Here is a 21,686-nt window from a genome sequence, read left to right on the forward strand (position 1 = left end):
ATTTTAATTCTTGCTTTATATATTTGAAGCAATAATATTTGGTAAATAAAACTTGAAATTATATCTTTCTAATGGATTCATCCTTTTATTAGTATGATGTATCTCTATCTCTAGTAATTATTTTTGTCTTAAAGAAAAAATGTCTAATCTCAATATAGCTGAACTCACTTCTTTTGATTAATGTTTGCATAGTATATCATTTTTCATCCATTTTAATTTCAGTGATTCTGTCTTAATATTTAATGTATGCTTGTAAGCAAGATACAATCTGTTCAAAAATAGTCTTGGAGCCTTGTCTTTTCATTGTAATAATCTATTCACATTTAATTACTGATATATTTGAATTTATATCTACAAGTGTGCTATTTTTTGTTTGTTCATGTGTTTCATGTTAATTTTTTCTTTTCCTTTTAGATTAATCTTTTATTATTTTATATTTTCAATTATATTAGTATGTAAATTACATACACTTCTACTGTTCTTATAGTATTACCCTAGAGATTGCAACAGATATCCTTTATTTATCAATTTAATGTAATTTATTTGTTCCTTCCCAAATCATCCTAGATTCATAGAATACTTTAAGTTCATTCTTCCTCTTCTCACCTTTTGTGTTATAACTGTCATGAACTTAAATTTTGCATATATTTTGCTTTATTTCTTAACTTTTTATTTTGGTGATTTTCAAGTATATTTTAAGAGTGAAGAAACCAGCTTAATGAACTAGATGTACACATGACCCTATCTTAAAATTATCAGTACGTAACCATATTATTTTTTCTATACCTCAACCATTTCCTTCCTAGTCTCTAGATTGTTTTGAATCAAATCCCAGTCATCATTTAATCTACAATTATATGTATATATGCATATATATATAATATATATAATGATTTTTAGAGAAAATAAAAGCATGATCTCACTGAATAAAATTGCTACAATTCCTTAGTATCAATCTAGTGATAATTTCCTGTTTTTATAATCCTGTCTTATACAGTTTTATTAAATTATTTAATTGGAATGCAAATAAGATACAAAGATTAAGATTCATTGATATGTCCCCTTCAGTCTCCTAATTTATACATTCTCCTGATATATTCTTGTTGGAGGAGGTCATAGAGAAGATGTGACCACCACTTGCCACGTGAACTGGACCCAGGCAATTGGAGGCTCCTTACTCCCCACTGCCCACCCCCATTCTTGGAATGTGCATTCTGCTTGCCTTTCCCATTCCCAGGAACTGCCACAAGGATATAGCCTTGAGACAATATGTGGTGTTGAGACTATCTGGATGGTATATGTGACTGAACCCAATTAAAGCCTGTATATAAACTTAGCGGGTGAGTGTGGAAAATTAGTCCTCTAAGGGCCACTCAAGACAAGCCTCATAATTTCCCTAGCTTATTAAACTTGCCACCTACCAACATGGAGTGGTCTGCTGCTTTCTTCAGTCTCTATGGCCTCCTTGTATAGGAGTCAGTTTCAGATTACACCCTGGAAGCTCCCAAAGAGGTTGTGAACTAACAATTTCCCCAGGTCCCTTTGCACTTTATCTGAAAGAACTGGGACATCTGTCCTATAAAGTTTCACAAATTCTGCAATTTGGTGATTGCATCCCTGTGGTACCATTAAACATGCTTCTCTCTTGGTTGTATTTCCTAAATTTTTTTAACTGTATCTAGAGGCTTGGTCAAATTCAGGTGGAAATTTTTAAAGATTTCTTCATAGGCGATTATGTGTACTTGTATCAAAAGGTACATGTGTCTTTTTTTCTTTTCTTTTCTGTTGTGATGCTAACAGCTACTGAATATAGTATTCTATTTCTATCATTTTTATTTGCTTATTAGCTGGAATTATTCTAAAATGAAAACTTCTTTCAGCATGTATATGGTTACCCTGAGTTACTGTTATTTAGGGGAAAAAAAGGATAACTTCTTTCCCTTTATACTATTATTCAGTATAGTAAGGTGATTCCTTAGCATCCTTTAAAGATTAAAGTGAATTTTAAGAAATTGTTAATAATTTTATAAGTTCAAGAATTAAACATATTTGGTATGTTTTAGTCCCTAAAGAATATTTGGTGTGTTTTGCAGTTGTGATCTCAATTAATGATTAAATTATCCTTTTTCTTGTGGCACCATATTCACATTGTTCCTGGCTCATTTTGATATAACTTTAGTGGGGTTTTTTTTTTGTTTGTTTGTTTGTTTGTTTGTGTGGTACGCGGGCATCTCACTGTTGTGGCCTCTCCTGTTGTGGAGCTCAGTGGCCATGGCTCATGGGCCCAGCTGCTCCACAGCATGTGGGGTCTTCCTGGACTGGGGCACAAACCCATGTCCCCTGCATCGGCAGGCGGACTCTCAACCACTGTGCCACTAGGGAAGCCCATTCTAGTGTTTTTGATAGTTTCCTTTATTTTTGATATGACAAAATGTTCCAAGACCATAATTTCCTGCTTCATACTGGGAATCAGTCAGTTCTCCAAAGAGCTTTGAGCTTTGATACCATTTAATGGAAAATGTTATTTAGATCCAACATTCTTCTGGGTGCTAAGGAGGCTCATTGCTACTGAATTGTTTCTTGATTCTCAGTTGCTTCAGCAGTCAGAGCTAGACTACACACACACACACACACACGCACACCGATACACCCCCCCCCACATTAAAGATAAATAAATCATTTCTGTTTATATATGTATACTTCCTATTAAAAATAAGGACTACAGGAATTTTAGTTAACCTCATCAGTCTTACATCTATATCTCCTTTCAGCATTACCAGAAATCTCACTTCTCAACATCACTTTATAATTACTCATTTGATTTTTCCATAGCATACATTTAAGTGTCTCACAAAATAAGTATCATCAGCACCAATATCATTATGATTTCTGAGACAGTTTAATATTTTCTTTTTTTTTGGTGTGTTTTTTCATAAAGAATATTCTACTAGGTAATAACAACAAAACTATAAACTTTTAAAATCCTTTGAGGTGGTTCCTTTCTGTGAGATTATGTCATTAAGTAGATACCCAATTAAAATGCTGGATTATTAGGGATTGTTTTACTTTTTTGTTTTAACTTTATTGAGGTATAATTGTTGTAAAAAAAATTACACATATTTAATGCATACATCTTGCTGAGTTTGGACATATGCATACATTCATGATAGCAACTCCACAATCTAGATGCTAAACATCCATCACCTCCACAAATTTTCTGTTCTTTTGTGTATTTTTTGTGTGTGGTAAGAAAACTTAACATGAGATCTATCCTTTTAACATATTTTGAGGTGCACAATACCATATTGCTAGCTATTGGTGCTATTTTGTATAACATATCTCTAGATATACACCAGCTCCTGGAAACCACCGTTCTATTCTTTGCTTCTATGAGTCTGAGATACCTCATAGAAGTGGAATCATGCAGTGTTTGACCTTCTGTGACTGGCTTATTTCACTTAGAATAATGGCTTCAAGGTTCATCTACATCAAACTAAGAAGTTTCTATAGAAGAAGAGAAACAACAGAGGTGAAAAGGCAATCTATGAAATTGGAGAAAATATTTGCAAACCATTTATCTAATAAGGGGTTAATATCCAAAACACATAAGAATCTCCTACAACTCATTAGCAAAAAATTTAAAAAATAAAAATAACCTAATTAAAATGGACTTGAATATACATTTCTCCAAAGAAAATAAACAAATGGCCCACAGGTATATGAAAAAGTATTCAACATCACTAATCATCAGGTAAATTCAGATAAAAACCACAATGAGATATCACTTCACACCTGTTAAGATCACTATTATCAGAAAAAAAAAGATAACAAATGTTGGAGAGCATGTGGAAACATTAGCCACCTTGTATATACTATTGTTGGAAATATGAAAGGGTGCTGTAGATAAAAAGTATGGAGATTCCTCATAAAATTAAAAACAGAACTACCATTCAGTACAGAATTTCCACTCCTGGATATTTATCTAAAATAATCTCAAAGAGATATCTGCACTCCCATGTTCACTACAGTGTTATTTACAATAGTCAAGATAACCCAGTGTTCATCAAAAGACAAATGGATAAAGAAAATGTGTTATATACGTACAATGGAATATTATTCAGTCTTAAAAAAGAAGGAAATCTTTCCACTTGCTTTTCTTAAACTTATTTTGTTTTACAACTATGTGCAATACTTACATGACTCCAAAATCAAAGTTAAAATAAGATATATTCAAAGACAGGTTAGCTGTTATCCCTAGCTCCTCTAAAGTATGCTCTCACCCCTATTTATAATTTTTAAAATTAGCTGTCTTTTGTTGGTCTGTCTATCTCATTACTTGTCTATTATGTAAGATCTAATCTATTTATCTATACACTATCCATTTTAGATAAATAATGACATACTAAAAATACTTTATCCATATTTCCTTTTTTTGTGTGTAGTCTCATTGGGTAACAATTCCATATCTCTGAGATATTTTCATTCTTCTTTACAGCTGCATAGTATTCTTTTGTGTAGATGTTCCATGTACTGTATCTTTTCCACCAGACCTCTGAGATGGGTTTTTGAGTTTTCCCAATCTTTTTCTACTACAAATAATGCTGCAATAAATAAGTTTTGATATGTTCTTTCATATTTTACTCAAGGTTCTCTGGAATGGATTTCAAGAAATGAGAGTGCTGGGTCAAATAATAATAACATCTTACATTTTGCCAGATATTTCCAAATATCTCATTTGTAGATGTTATTCGATTTTACATTCCATCTAGCAATGCATGGCTGGGCCTTTTCCCCACAAACTCCCTAAAAATGTATGTTGAAAGAATTCTGAATGTTTTTCCCACCTGATGTATGATACATGGAATCTTATATAGCTTGAGTTTGCATTTCCCTAATTATGAGTGATGTGAGTTAATATTTTTCATGTATGTTAGTTTTCCTCTGCTTGTGGAAATTAAAAAATAATAATTATTTAATTAAACTCATTAACATTTTCACTGTCACTCTTGAATCATACTTATATTTATTTATTTTTCTTTTATTTTTTGGCTGTGTTGGGTCTTAATTATGGCACATGGGATCTTTCTTGAGGCATGCAAGCACTCTTCACTGAAGAAGCACTTGGGTTTCTCTCTAGCTGCAGCACTCAGGTTTCTCTCTAGTTGTGGCATGTGGGTTTTCTATCTCTAGTTATGGTGCACAGGCTCCAGGGTGCATGGAGTCTGTAGTTTGCAGCATGTGGGCTCTCTCATCGAGGCACACAAGCTCAATAGTTGTGGCAGATGGGCTTAGTTGCCGCTTGGCATGTGGGATCTTAGTTCCCCAACCAGGGATCAAACCCACATTCCCTGCATTGGAAGGCAGATTCTTTACCACTGGACCACCAAGGAAGTCCCTTGAATCATATTTATAAAAATGTTTTTCTATTCCTAGGTTCTATAAGAACTCACCCATTTTTTAAATTCTGTTCCTCATGATTTTTTTTTTATATTCATTGCTCTGATTCATTTGGAATTTATCCTGATATGTGAATAAGGAATTTTCTAATTTTACTATATCCCATATGGCTATCTCATTATAACATCATCACTTATTTTAAAATCCATCTTTTCCTTTATGATTTTGAATCCTGCCTTTATGGTATACTAAATTTCCATAAGCAATTTGTTCTGTTTTTGAATATTTTTTCCTGTTCCATTTGTATGTCTCACTTAAAACCAATCAATACTAAATTATTTTCATTAAAGAAGGGTGTGTCTTGACATTTGGTAGGGTATATCCCTCCACAATGATTTCCTTTTTTCAAAAATGTCCTGCATCTACTACCAGTTTACTCTTTCAAATCATTTTTTATTCAAATTCAAATTTTTATTCAAATTTTATTCAAAATTTTTATTCAAATTTTTATTCAAATTTTTAATTCAAATTTTGTAGATACAGAAAAAAATATTTTTATTGGGTTTGCTTTAAATTTATAAATTAACACGGAAGATTGACATCTTTGTGATAGAGACTGTAACCAAGAGCATGGTATGTATTTCTACTTTAGTATCTTTCAGCAATGTTTTATAGTTTATTTCATATGTTATCCATATATATTTCTTTTTCAATTTCCACTTTAGTATATTACTTTAATTTTTTTAGTGTAAATGGAGTCTTTTCTTACATTGTATCTTATAACTCATTTTTTATATATAGATACTATTTTTGGTAGTACACTAATGATCTACTAAGATCATTAACTACTTAAACTGTCTATTAAGTGGTCATATTGATATTTTCTGGTTGTACTAGGATATATTCATATGTGCAAATAAACATATATTATGGCTCCTTTTATAATTATCACTGCTTTTTCTTGTCAAATTATATTGAGCTCCAAATGAAACAAATATTAGTGGAAGTAGTGGGTGTTTTTCTGTTGCTCTTGATATTGTAGGAAAGTTTCCTGTGTTCCCACATTAGGGTTTTGGTTTTGGGAGACCAAGTTTATGTATGTTTGTGTGTGTGTGTGTCTGTGTGTGTGTGTCTGTGTGTGTTTGTGTGTGTGTGTGAGAGAGAGAGAGAGAGAGAGGAATTTTAATGTAAATGTGTACTGAATTTTATCAAACATCATTTTAGCATTTATTAAGATCATATGACTTTTATCACAGATCCATTAATGTGATATATTCATAGAAATTAATGAATGTCTTAAATATTGAACCATCCTTGCATTACCAGAACAAACCTCACTTGATCACAATATGTTTGTTATTGTGTTGCTGGATTCTGTTGGATAAACTTTAGAATTTAGTATTTTACCTTGATTTTTATGAGTGAATTTGATTGGTTGTTTACTTTTTTTGAGAAATCTTAGTCAGAATTTGACAATAATATTATACTCTATTCATTATATGAGTTAGTTTGGAAGTAGTCCTTCTTTTTCTATGCTTGGTGTAGGCTAAGTAGGTTTGAGATTGTTTGATTGCTTAAAGATTTGGCAGGATTCTCCTGGATAATCTGTGCTTAGGTGCTTGGGGGTGTTTGGAACACTTAAATTACTTTGTTTATATCTTCAATAATAATTGTGATATCTTACCTCTCCCCAACCATTTAATTTTTATTATGATAGTGGTCCATTTTGTTGAACTTTTCAAAGGAAAGCTCTTGAATTTATTATTTTTAGTTATTCTATTTTTACCTTCAATATTTTTAATATTTTTTTCTTTTCCCGATTTTTGAGTGTGTACTACTTTTTATTTTTGATTTTAAAGTTTTATAGATTTTTATTGCTATTTGTAGCATTTGATATATTATGCTCTTATTCTATTTTTAATTCTGTAATTTTATTTTTATCTACCCTTTGATCCAAGTTACTTAATATTTTCTTTTCTCTTTTATCTTTAGGAATACCTTTTATTGTTATTAGTTTTTTGTCTTACTGAAGTTTTCTTTGTAGCCTAATTTGTGGCCACATTTTAGTGAACATTGATGTCTTCCATGTTAACTTCAAGAAATGAAGTCCCCAGTATTATTTTTTTTAATTTAATAAAGTGCAATAATATCTATCTTACTGATCATGTTGTTTAGGTTTTCTATACTCTTACTATATTTTAAATGCTCACCACAAGTACTTATCTATGTCTCCAGTGGTTTTCCTTGTCTTAAGCTTGACTTAAGCAGATTCCTCAGAAAGGCTCATGGGAATAATATTTCCTGAGTTTTTACATTTTTCCTCAAAGCTGTGGCCTTATTGTTGAAAGTCAGTTTGAATTGATATGAAATCCACCTCTTATTTTGCTTTCCTGGATTCTTTCTTTTTTTAAATTGAAGTATAGTTGATTTACAATAGTTTCAGGTGTACAGCAAAGCAATTTGTGTGTGTGTGTGTGTGTCTGTATGTGTGTATATATCTATATATATATGTAGATATATATTCTTTTTTTGATTGTAGGTTATTACAATATATTGAATATAGTTCCCTGTGTTATACAGTAAATCCTTGTTTTTTTAATCTATTTTATATATGGTTGTGTGTATCTGTTGCTTTCCTTGATTTATAATTACATTTCTGCATGGTCTTCTGCTGTAAAGATTTGCTGTAGGATTCTGATGACTAACTGACTTTCTTTCCATTATAAGTGACTCAGTGTTTTTGACAGAATGTCAAAAGGATTTTTAAACTATGTTTTAAAAGACACTATCTGTTGGTGTTGGCTGCTTGGGGTCAATTTTCTCAGGTATGCAATGTTTTCTTTTATTATATATTTTCAAGTCATCTTTTCTTTCAGGAAAGTATTCTTTAATTATAATTTATAATTGTTAATTTACATTGTTTGAAGTTTCTTTGCTATCTTCTATGTCTATCACTTTTTCTCAAATTCTTTTTATCATTTTTCTTCACATATTATTGATTTTAAAAATTTACCTCCTTTCCATCTCCTACTTCTCCTAAGACATTATCTGATGTGTTTACTTGTTCATGTGTTCCTCATAACTTAGATTTTCTTTAAGAAATTATTTTTTTCTATTAATTACAAAGTTTCCTGAGTTCTGTCAGATATTTACAGATATATTTCCACTCACCTTATTTAAGAGAGTTTCTTATTTTGATCTGTGTAGTTATTTCATAAACTTCTGTAATTTCCTTAAAATAGTTAACTAATTTAGAAATTGTATGGTATAATTTTGTTGTTTGTAGCCATGTATTTTTGGTATGCTTTTATTGCCTATATGAATGCTTTCATCTTCCTTATTATATTTTATTTTCTCTTAAAACCTATTTTGGGACTTATGTAGCATCTATTTTTGTTTCTCATTCTAAAATTAAATTCATTATCTAATGTTTTTAGAAGAGAGACAGTAGGACAAAAAAGGTTTTCTCATTCACAACTTTAAAATTCTTATATTGTTTTCACAAATGATTTTAAAACATGTTACCTTACAATCTGAGATCTCTTTCCTGTGCTCACTTTTCAATTTAAGCTGAACCTTTCTTTTCTTTCCTTTACTTTTCTTTCTTTTGCCCTTATTGTCCTGTTCTGTTAAATTTAGAATTTTTTTGCCTGCAAATTTTTGTGGGATTTTGCTTGGAATAATATTGCTGGTTGTTAGTTAAGAGCTTAAAAGGTCAAAGCTTCTCTGGAACAAAAAAGGTTTCCTGAAAATTCAGACCCCTCTTTCCAACAAACTGGATAATAACAGCTATCTTAAGGTTTTGGCTTCTATTTCCATATGGGTCTATTACATTTTCAGGGAGTCACTGCTTGTAATGCTGACCAGTTATTGTTATTACTCTTCATCCAACACAGATGCAGTCATGCTTTATAGGTATTTTAGCAGGTGATGATTTTGTTCCATGTACTTACTCACCCTCAGAAGTCCAAGGGCATATCTTTGTCAGGAGCTCAGCTGAGCTGGAGAGAGTTCAGCTGCCAGATATCAGAACAGTTGATTAAAACAAGAAGCCAAAATGAAAGTAATGGTCAAGCTTTTCATGTGATATACCATCATATCTTGATGGTATAAGCAAGAGATTAAACTGAGAAAAGGGCCAACTCCTCCATGTTCCATTTTTCCCCAAGGGCTGGCATACTGGTTGAGGGTCAGGTGAATTAGCAGAGATGTGCGGGTCATCATCGTCTTCTCATTGCTTAAGGGGCCATGAAGAAAAGCTTCCTGCCTTTTTATGAACCTGAGGCTAAGGGAAGAGCAAAGGAGAAGGGTTCAGTGTGGAAAAGTACTAAGTATTGAGTCAGAGTGTAGAAGAGTATTTCAAGGCTTCCTGCCTCCCCCAGCTAGTAGGTTTTGGCAGAGACTCTGAGGAAGATATCTTGGAAAGGCACCACACAAAGAAAGTTTTGAAGAGAGATGCCTGGGATAGGAATGCAGATACTCAGAAGAGCACGGCTGGCCAGGGGACCCTGAGTTCCTGACTGCAAGTCTGCAACGCCATTCAGAGACTGCAGTACATTGGCTGTGCACCACATCTGGTGTAGGGAGACAGCTTTCCCTCATGAGACCCTTCAGGTAAAGGCTTTGTAATTACATAGGGTCAGACCTGAAAAATCCATAGGATTTCTGGCTGGGAGATGAACTTCTCAACATCCTTACTGATATTTGTTGCATATGTTGTATTTGGATTTGTACTTTCGTTGCTCTCTCTGTTAGAATCCATGCTGCCACCATCACCTACCCATAATATTCACTACATGTATTTTAAGCAGTGTGAGATTATATGTTTATTTTTCTGTACAGCCAATAACCGTTAATATTTACCCAAATATTTACCCTTCCTGTTACTCCTCATTGCTTCTCTTTTTTTCCTTGTTTCTCTCTGAAGAATCCTTTTAGCATTTCATTAATATCAGTCTGATTGTAAAACTTTCTCTCAATTTTTATTTATATGGCAGTCACTCTCTCTCCCCCTACCTTCTTGTCTGGTTTCACTCTTGAAGGTTCTTTTCACCAGTTATAAAACCTAGGTTGGCAGTTATTTTGTTTCAGCTCTTTAAAGATTCCAGAGAAGTACTAGGGGATATAATATAGATATTTTCTAATAATTGAACAGTCTTGCTAACATAGCAATTAAACTTTAATCAAAATATGTGAACAAAATTATTTGCTTTATGTTTCCTCCATGATATTGAAAATATTATCAGGTTTTAGATTTCAAATAGTATTATAGCATTCCTTGCTTAACCATTTAATCACTAAAAGTGAGCTGAAAAACCTGCCTATGTAGATTTAGTTAATATAATGTTTATCCAGTTCTAAAAAATATACTTTTTTATTATACAGCTTTCTACCTTACTTTGCAAAAGTAAAAGGGGGTTTATATTATAACAGAAATATTGTAGCCCTTTAGAAACTCATAAGACAGTCTCACTATTTCAGAATATAAAACTTATAAACAGAACTTCTACAAATGCTATTATTCTGAAAGTTTTCTCCAAGAAATCTTTATGAAAATAAAGTTTTCTCCAACAAATCTTTATGAAAATATTTACAATAAAAAAATAAAGACTCCAAATTTCTTAGTAAGTTTTAACCTTTTTTGTTTACTAGCTATAAAATATCATAAGAAACCTATAAACAATTATTTTTCAAGGTAAGAAAATAATTACAGCATTGCAGTTGAATCTTAGTTCTGTAACTATCACTCATAGTAGAAATATAACCTAATATTTAAAAGAAAAACAAGGAAAATGAGGTACAACAAGAATTTTCAAAGCTACAGACATTTAGATGCAAACTAAGGAGACATTAGCAAGAGAATATGTCAGTTTTTCCTAGTTTTAAAGTTAAATTTACTATATTTATTATAACTTCCTGTTTTATTTATTTTCCTACTGAAATTTAGATCTTTTCTAGATAAACTCTAGAGAAGAATGCAAATGGCACATGAAATTAACCTTTTTGAAATAATTATAACAGAAACATCCAAAGTCATATTTTTGACAATATAACTTTTTATTGTTTCAGTTAACAAGCTTTTACAAAAAAAAAAAAATTGTGGATGAGCATAGTTGTTGCTGTTTTGAAAAATGGGAATAATATAAGACAATTTGGACCTCAGGATCATATAAATCCAAATCTACCTATAGTTCATAGGATTAATAGATTATTTTATATATACTTGCTAGGTGAACATGGTATAAAAAAGAGAGGAAGTTAAGATGGGATTAATTAGGTAAAGTTTTTCTTCCCTAAAAAGTGACTTTTGAGTTAAAAAAGTTGTCATTAATGAGGTGGTAGAGTTATAGGTAAGCACATTGCAGGTAAGAGGAATAGTTAAACAAGAAAGAACTGTAAGGAAAGAATATTCTTAGGTGGATGATACATACAGGTACCTAATGGCAGTGATTGATTACACTGGAGAGCAAGGAAAGGTAATTACAAAAAAATAGTGGGGATATGTTGGGGACAGATACCCACATCTACGTTGTTCAGGGTTGTATGCCCTTGTCCTAGGCTAGTGAGTGGTGCTGAATAAATATTTGTTGGAATAAATCCATGTCATTTCTTCCATGGTTGGACCAAAATAGTAACTGTAAATGAAAAGGATTCATTAAATCAGTCATTTTTCCTCAACTCTGCTTTGAATGCCTACCGCAAAGGGAATAAAACATTGCCCTGGTTCTACAGATCTTCACATTTTTCTGGAGGCTATAGAGTGACAGGAATATACATAATTTCAGTACATTTTGATAAGTTCAAAAGGAGAGTGATGAATAAAGTAGGAGTAACTCTGTCAGAAACTTTTAGGAGAGGAAGTTTTATGACTTAGTTATTGGATATCGAAAGTGGAAAAAAAAAGTTGAGAGAAAATGAGTTTGAAAATCACTCCAAAGTTGAGCTGAACTGGGAGCAATGTGGTTTCAGAAAAGTTCTGGAAAAAAAAACAAGATGGCTATACTTCCAATTAAATTTAGAACATATTTTTTTTTTTCATCTGTCATGTGAACTACAGTGAGATGTGTATTCATTTGGGAAATGGAAATTCAGCAAGGTAGCTGTGTCAAAGTGGGGTCATTGTTGGTGAATCTGTCTCCCAATATGGCCTCATCCAGACACACATCTTGTTCTTAAAAGGTAAAGCAAATCAGCGAAGTTTTACAGATGAGAAAAGTCCCACTTACAAGCTAAAGCAAACAATCCTGTTAAGATATCTGTGGCTCCTTTCTTGATGTTACTTGATTTTATAATCTTGCTATTATTCAAACCTGGTACTCTGATTTTGGATCTTTGTTGTGACTTTGGCTTCCGAATTAGACCCACTTTTTTCTTCATATTCCAACTGCTGACATTTTTTATAGCTTCATGTAGTGGTCATATTAATTCTATCCAATTTACCAGCCTCATGTTTAAAATATTTCCATCAACTCATTATATATAAGAAGTGACTTTTGAAATTTGAAATAAGAAGTTATTATATTTAAAGAGTGTTCAATGTAAGACAGAGTGATAACAGAGATGTGGCTATTCAATTAAGTAGTTTAAGATGCTGAGGTGGGAGTCAAAAGGCATGAGAGAGAAAGTCCACACCCAGACACACACACACAGACACATACATAAATGAGCTCGTTGAGGAAGAAAGAAAACTTATGCTATTATTCAAAAAAATTAAATGTCAAGACATACAAATTTTAAACAATTTCAAATTCACATACAGTAAAATCAATAAAATCTTATGTAATATGTTAAGGAAAAGACACTACTCATTGTTGCCAAGCATGGAGGAGAGATCAATGACATATTCTGGGTCTGAGCAAGTTGTTTCTTACAGATCTTACCTATAAACCTTACATCACCCCTCAAGCAAGGCATGTTTTCAGGACTGAGCTATGTACCTCAAACTGTTTCAAGGCAAAAATAGTAACACTGAACATTAGAAGTGTTCCTATAAGAGTGTCTAATAAACTGTTTAGTAACCTCTAAAACGAACTAGAGTAACCTTTTCTTGAGGTATTTAGAACACCATGAAAATTAGTAGCTTCCTGGCCTCTGTGCCCGGAAAAAATATGAATGAATATGTAATGAAAATCAAGTCATAAACCCAAGTAAAATCAAGTTATAGGTGACAGTGGACCTTTAAGAAAATTAATGTTCTTGGCTTTTGCTGCCCATTTCCTTTTTAATATGTATATCTATGTTAGCAGATATTTATATACTATTAGCCTACTGATATGAAGTGGTGTATGCAGAAAAAGTAACTGTTGTACAAACATTTGTTGTGAGGTGAATCATCTTTCCATACATATAACTATTTAAAAATATTTAGAATACTAAATTAACCTCTAAAAAAGCATTTAAGACAGAATTAGTGTGACATAATCACATTCTTAATATAGTTTTATTTTCTCATATTCCTTTAATTATCTTACAGAATTGAAACTTAGTAGGTTTCTTTTAGAAACTTGATTATAGTGGTGTAATAGTAGTTTTAAAATAACAAAATTCCTTGCAAAATTAAGCTATCATAGCTGAAAGACATTTATTCATGTTTGTGTAGGCAACAGTGTTTTATCATTAGTTGAAATCATCTCAGTATTTTTCACTTTAAGTTAATTAGACTATCACACATTTAAGAAACTGAAAATGTAACAGACAACAATTTTTTGCAATTTCTGGGAATTCATTGTGTTTTTCTTTGCAGTCAGGATGAGTTCAGTTCAATGTGAGTGTGTATCTTTTGAAGAGAAAATATCAAAATGACTATTACTTGTCCAGTGTTTCTATTATACATAAATATAACTATTAAAAATCCAGTTACCAGGTTTCTCTGTCTTTGCAAGGGATATTTACAAATAAACACAGTTGAAAGAAGCAAAAATATAAAGCTTACCAAATACACCGCTCTGACCTATTGTTTTCTCCAGCAACTGTTAGTTCTTGGGAGTCTTGTTCTCTGCCTCAGAAAAATCCTTTTACCCAGAACAAATTCCATTTCCTTATCACAAACCAAATCTCAATCATTTTCACCCTCATTTCACTACCTCCTTTGCAACATCCTCCTATACAACAGCATCTCATGCCCTAAGTTAAATAATCCTAGATAAATCCAAGTGAATAAAAGGTAAATGTCCAAAGCATTTTTTAGGCCCAACATACAATTTTTTATAAATTATTTCTTCCAAAAAATAAAGAATATGGTGAAAAGGCATCAACCTTTATAATGTGAATCATATATTTTTGGTCTATTTAAGGGATTTTTCATACATGGTCATTCACTGGGCTCTTGATGGGCCCTATTGAACCTCATTAGGCTGTTGCATACCACAGACTCACTGGAGGAAATCACTCCCCTCTGTTTCCCTAAGTGGTATAGCTCCATCTTAAGAACCATTTTCCTAACCAATGAACACTTGAATGAACAAAAGTAATGCTAAGGTTTTGGTTAGAAATTTTCATTTAATACGTTCCAAGGTTTCCTTTACGTTTTTTTTTTTTTTTTTGGAAATAGATTTAGCTTCTGAGAAGTGGCCTCTTATCTTCTGGAAACTACAACATGCTCAACATGTAGATCATCTCTTAAGTATGTGAGGATCATTGTAGCCTATATAACATTTTCTTAATTTGAAATACATAACAATCAAGCTACTGGCTAACAGTTTAGTGTGAAATAAATATAATAACATGTAGTTACTTGCACTAGAAAGAACAGGGGGAGTGTATAAAATTTTCACTGTTTTGGATAATTTGCTTTCGTGAAAAGTCATGAACATTAGAACGTCAGAACGTAAAATGGCCTGCTCACTTGAGCTTACTTTTACACATGTTTTATTATGAAATTTGTCTACTCCCTTCCCAGATTAATTGCTTTCATATCATATACATTTGCAGGAACAATGTGACAAATGATAAAAACAAAATAAGGTCATTTTATTTGATTAAAGACAAGAGTGATTCATGCAAAATAGTATTAAAAATGACTATTTAAATTGCACATTGCTTGAACTTTTCAGAATTAAAGGGGTATGAGGTGTAGAGATGATGGATGAGGGAGAGGTGGAAAGCATATTAATGTACAAAATTCTAAGAGGATATTCAAGATTTTTACATTATGTACCTCATTTAATACTTAGAATAAAGCTCTGAGACCGATATTATTAATTTTTTTTTTTCAGTTGAGAAAACTGAGACAGAGAGGGTTTGCTCCAGATCGAACAGCTAGTGAGTGTCAGAGTTTTAGTCTCATCATGGCTGCCTGACTCCAAAGACTGAGCTTCTGGCCACCAGGAGGGATTTGTAAAAGACAAGAAAATCGGCTATATTGTTTAATCACATCCCTAACACATTATTTACAGTGGTAATTTTTGTAACATTGGGCTCAGTTTTTGACTTCTTCCACACTCTTGCAACGAGTCCTTATAGGCCGAGTTTTTCTCTACCCAGTTGTCAGGGTTGCTCATGAAACTCGTTTTGACTAACAGAACATGAAATATGCTACTTCTAAGAAGCAGCTTTAAATGTGCTCATATTGTTTAATTTTGCCGCTTCTGTTTATGACCATTGTTAATGTAACAGCATGTCTCAGGCAGGGCTGCTCCTTCAGCCTGAGTCTCTGAGAAGACAATACTGCAGATCTGAACACTGACCACACTGACCACAGCCCAATACAAAGGCATAACCACTATAATTTGAATGGAAAATAAGTATTAAAGCCACTGATATTTTGGACTTAGTTGATCCTCAGCCTAACTTAGAGAAATCTGAATAATTCATTTAGCAAGCATCTAGGAAATAATCTTACATCTAAATTGACAATTGGTAGCAATTTACAATAGAAAACCTAACTTGTTACAGTTCTTTTTTAGCATGTATGGAAAGCAGAAAGTTATTCTAGAAAAATATATTCATCCTATATAGATAGCATTGGTTAATTAAATTTAATTCTGTCAACATAGACAGAATACTATTTTTCAGCATAGTTTGGTTTACCTAATGCCAAGAAAGGGGCTTCTATGAAAATATACATCCTTACTATGGTAGGTGATAGAAATTCATTCATTTTGTATAAGCAGTGCTTTCTCTACCTAGGTAGCTTTTATAAATAATCCTGGGAGTGGTAACTCATTATGAAAGCAATGCTTTACTGTGCATGTGTTCATCAAAATAATTTTCTCCATGATTGGACAGGTCTGGGGTGGGCACAGAACAATCAGTAGTTACTGAATGGAAAGGAAAGGATAGAAGTCTAAAAGCAGAGGGAAAAGAGGCACAGGCTGAGGAATGAAAGGACTATTGTGACTTCCTTTATATCACTGTGATCACTTTATAAAACAAGCTGGAATAAACATTCTCTTTAAACATTTTGATATATGTATTATGGTATGTGAATGAGAATGATACACCATAATCTGAATTGTATGAATGACCATCTTTTAAATGTGTATATTGCACAATTTCAGTGCTAGAAATTTACAAAAGTTTATATTTACAATAGAGTTGGCCCCGAATATCACAGCTATAATTTCCTGGGCTAATGGGAAAAGAACAAATGCTGATGTAATAGGCCGTTGATTCATTTGAGTGAAGATAAAAGTTACAAGACTTCAAGTCACACTGCCCGAAGGAAGATTTTGCAATAGTTTAACAAGAAAAGCCATAAAATGTTGTCATTAGTGTCATAGCCCTGGGATTTAACACAATGCAGAAGTGTAAAGAACTGCACCACGCAGCTAAGTTATGTGTTCATTTTGTAAGCTGCTATTTAGTTTATGATACAACTTTATCCATCACATTAAATTTATGTTGATAATTTGAATTTATTGATATTGTGGTTTTTTTCATTTATGTCAGTTCAATTTTATATGTATAGGTTATGTGTTAATTCTATACCTAATTTATATATAAATAGTTTATACCTAGTTTCATGTTTATATATATTTTAAGTAGTACAAAAATATAATCTAACTCAGCACTGAGGTTTGCAAGAAATTTGCTTTTTCTTTATAGAGTTCTACTCATTAAAGAAATCCTATTCTCAAAGTATGCATAAATATTAATTTATATATGTAATATCCAGTTGAGATTCTTAAGTGATTTTACTTATAAAATGTCCCTACTCTAAGCAGGGCATGGGTTAGAAAATCTGTGTTGGATAAATGAATATTTAGAGAGAATGAGACTGGAAATCCTGAGTTCATAGTCTACCCTACTTCAAGGAAGTTTGGGAAGCAGTTGTGACAAAGCCTACTCTTGACAGAGCCTTATTTTAATTTTATGTGAATTATGATATCTATATTTGCAGCTAACCTAATGAGATATGAAAGGGTATTTTTTGTTTAAATCCAGTAATCTCTACTGATGAAATTTAGAATCCTTTGAAGGCAATCCTTGTTCGATGTAACAACAGCAATAAAAGGCTTTGTTCACAGACACTAGCATCTTTATGCCAGGTTTTGAGAATATTGACATACATTCAAGGTGCTTACATTGATGAAGAAATAATTATGTGTTCTAAGTTCTCATCCATCATTAACTGATGACTTCCTTGGCTTGTCATGCATCCAGCTGTTGCACCCTTCTACCCATATTGGCTTTTCAGATGTTCTCCTACACAACTAGGTACCCATTAGATGCCCTGTAGTTCTTTGAACTATAACCCAACACCCTGGAGAACTCTGTGCATGAAAGTTCCTTGAAACATCCTCCTCTTCCTGGAATAGTGTAGGTTGTTCATCGGAATATCTGAGTATTTTGTGAGTAAAGCTGCCCAGTTTATTGTTGTGATCATTTTAAACTGTTCTTCAAAATAATATTAGACCCATACATTTCATGCAGAGAAACTTCTTCCTTGAAACTGATGCAGCCAATGCACCTGTGTTCCTGGCCAAATTCCCTGTGATTCCAAGTGATAAAAATTTTTCCATTGAAAAAATTCATCAAACCCTTTTTCTCTTCTTTTCAACTGACCTTTATGATTCATTTGAGGCTGTAGTTTCCTTGTGAAAATATATGACTCTGCAAAACTGATCATTAAGAGGTGAGAAGTCACTATTTGTGAACTGTCATTTATAGACTTTTAGTTGTAGACGATTGGAGCATTTCTTGTATTATATTTAAGAATACTTTTTAAAAATTTGTTTTGAAATGATAGTTGCTATTTCTGTTAGTGGAACTCACTTCTGTACTATTTCTTTTAGCTGAAATCACTTCTCTGGGTTCATTTCCCAGTTTTGCAATTATCAGTTTTTTTTTTCTTTCTGCGTTTATGTTGACCTATATATACTACAATTTGAATTTAAAATTTCTGGTCGCTGGAGATGAAAGTTTTCCTACAGAGATAATTAGGCAGTATGGATGTAGTTTTTCAACATGTGCTATAAATTTCAGTAAGGATTGTCCTCTATAATTGCTTTTAGCACTTTCTAATTTTGTCCTTGGCACCATGTTTTGAGTTCCGTGGCACCTGAAACACATCATTCTCTTTCCTCTGAAGAATGTCACTAGGCTTTGCCCTATGCAACTGCAACTGTCCTGAGACTGTGAGAGAGCACAATGACAAGCAACAATAACATTAAGCTATAAACAATACCGTAATAGCACATTAAACATTAATCACATTTTCATGTAATTATATTTTTTCTGAAAAATAATTGAATGTTTGTTAACTGAAGCTCAAAATAGTACTTTCCATTCATTCATATGGTTCTTTCTCTAATATTTTTGTTTCAGTTACTGAATGATATTTTCTATTTATTGGGAAAAAAGTGATAAAATGTTTTTTTATCCTTATATTAGTAGTTTGATTAATGAAGTGTTTTGTAGCAAGTTTATAAGTATTTAATATAAGACTTATTTTGTAATAATAAAAATGCACAGTGTGAAGACATACAGAAATAATTGTACTTACAGATGTAAGAGTGGAATTTTCTTAGAAGCAAACAAGAATTTTGTTTAACCTCCTCTGGAACCACAAAATACATCTAAGGACACTCTCAAAAAGCAGAATTGAGACTCATTTTGTTCTTTCTTTCTTTATTTATTTTTAAATTTTGAAGCTATTGACACAGCCTTTGCTATAACCCATTCGGCAGTTTGAAAAATATTTATCTTTGATGGAATTAAATTTATATTTCATGCTGATTCATTTTTCATGTAAAAGATCATGATTTTAGCTTATTGTATTGACTATTGTTTTGAATAATCATGGGAGCATTAGAAGTGGTATAGTAGAATGGGAAAAATTAGTATATGATTACTAAATAAATAGTAACAAGGCAAAGATCTGGCTGATAAAAATTACTGTTAATGACAGTGAGAACTTATTTCAGAATATAAGGGGCTCAGGTGGGGAAAAGGTGGACATCTCAGGATGTGACCAATCTGTGGTCAAGTTTTCAAAATAGATAAAATCAGGTCAGAGCAGAAAACTAACACAGGTCAGCTATGAAGGGGCTAGAGATGGGAGGAAAAGTAGGCTGCTCAGAGATAGTGAGGGTTAGGTAATAAGTTCCAAGGGAACTGTGGAGGCATATTGAGAGCATGCAAAATCCCAATCACATCAAATCAATGTATCCTAATTTTTTAAGTTCCCAGAAATAGATACTAGGCTAACCTAAGCAAAACCAGAATTGATTGAAAGGCTGTGTGAGAGCTTATAGCATCCAGGAGAAGATTAGAGAAACAGACATGGAAAACAATAAATCCCAAGTAACTCTAGGGTCTAAAAAGTATGACTGCTTCCTAGACTCATGGGGGCACGTTTTCCGTTTTCATTCTTATGCATGATTCAGATTATAAGGAGAGAGTCCAAATGCCAAGCTCAGGTTACCCGAGCTACCTCTTGGCTAGAGAAGGGCAACGCAATTTGATTAAGGCTCTCCCTGGGCTACAAACTATAGAAGAGGAGACAATTTCTCAGAAGAAGAAATTACCCAAAGAAGGTGAAATGGATACTAGACAACAACAACAGAAATTAATAATAATAATAGCAACAAAAGGTAGAAACTCTCTAATGCCATAAGTAATTCTATAGATACCTAACAACTTCTGAAGGACCAACACAACAACAGTGGAGACACCGTAGCATAAGATATAATGATATTTTTATTAAATAATCCACCATGATCACTATTTCAGTTTCATAATTGTGATTACTAGTTGTAGCAATGCTTTTCCTCCCTGAAGAAACTATGAAAAACTCTCATCAAAGATATCAAAGTTAAAGCATGTCAGTTAATCTAATTTTTAAATTGGAGCTAAGTATATATGAATACGTAAAGAATATCTAAAGAATAATATCGAGGTAATGGCTCTGGAAGAGGAAAGAAAACAAAATTGACGAACATGGAAATTGTGCTTCATTCTGTGTTTCTCTTTGCAAAACTGCTGGTTAAAAGAATTACCTTGGTTTAGGTCATCCACGTACTTTGAAGTATGATTGAAGCCTGTATCTATGAACCATTTTCAATGCAGCCTTTCAGATTTTCCCCAACAGTCATTCTCTGATTTCAGAATGTAGGATGGTTTGGTCTACTGCCATTTCATCCACAGCCATGCCAAGCTTCAAGCTGTAGTTCAGTTTAACTTCCACGTGTTTGCTCATCTACTCTGCTTATATTAGTGATTAAATGTCCAAACTCAATAGCCAAACATTCTTGGATTTAAATCCTGACCACACCACTTGCTAGTTGTGTGACTTTGTGAAATATATGCCTCTGTTTCCATATATCTGCAAAATGGTGAATATAAAAAATACCTGCTATGCACATCTAAAACAGTTAACCAGGTACTGTTGCATAATAAGCATTCAAAAGATATTAGCTGTTCCTACGTCATTGTTCAATTCACTTGGCTTCCCTTCTTAGAGAGTCATTCCAGAAGTGTTCCATTTGAGTGACCATAGTTCTGGTTTTGATCAATTGGGCAATTATAGAAAACTGATGTATTTTGTTATTTAATGTTCAACAGAAGCCCTCTAGAAGATTGGTTACCGTCATTTCCTTAGTTTCGTTTATATTTTGACCTAATAGTCCTACTTTTTAATTGTCTCCTATTGTTTGATTATCATGAATCATATTATACAGTATAAGAGAACAACATTCCCCATAATTCCTAAAGTATGTTGGGTTTGCATATAGTTTTCCTGGCACAGGTTTATATGTATTCTTGCTATCCTTTAGAGCTAGGAATGACTCAAGTGTTTATGATATAGACTGTAAGCTCAACAATGGCATATGCTAAGTATTTTTTAA

General features: G+C 32.6%; 1 protein-coding gene across 8 annotated transcripts in view; it reads left to right on the forward strand.

Moving 5' to 3' along the window:
- RALYL (RALY RNA binding protein like) overlaps positions 1-21,686 on the forward strand; it is an 822,798-nt gene that overhangs the window by 347,819 nt on the left and 453,293 nt on the right. The window contains exon 1 of one of the 8 annotated variants that reach the window (XM_060287612.1): positions 9,907-10,011. The exons of the other annotated variants lie outside the window; for them this stretch is intronic. The gene's annotated coding sequence lies outside the window, so the exon portion shown is untranslated. Of the gene's footprint in view, positions 1-9,906; positions 10,012-21,686 lie in introns of those variants that run through there. 8 annotated transcript variants of the gene reach the window in all.

The sequence above is a fragment of the Globicephala melas genome, chromosome 17 (assembly GCF_963455315.2).
Source record: "Globicephala melas chromosome 17, mGloMel1.2, whole genome shotgun sequence".
Taxonomy (NCBI): Eukaryota; Metazoa; Chordata; class Mammalia; order Artiodactyla; family Delphinidae; genus Globicephala; species Globicephala melas.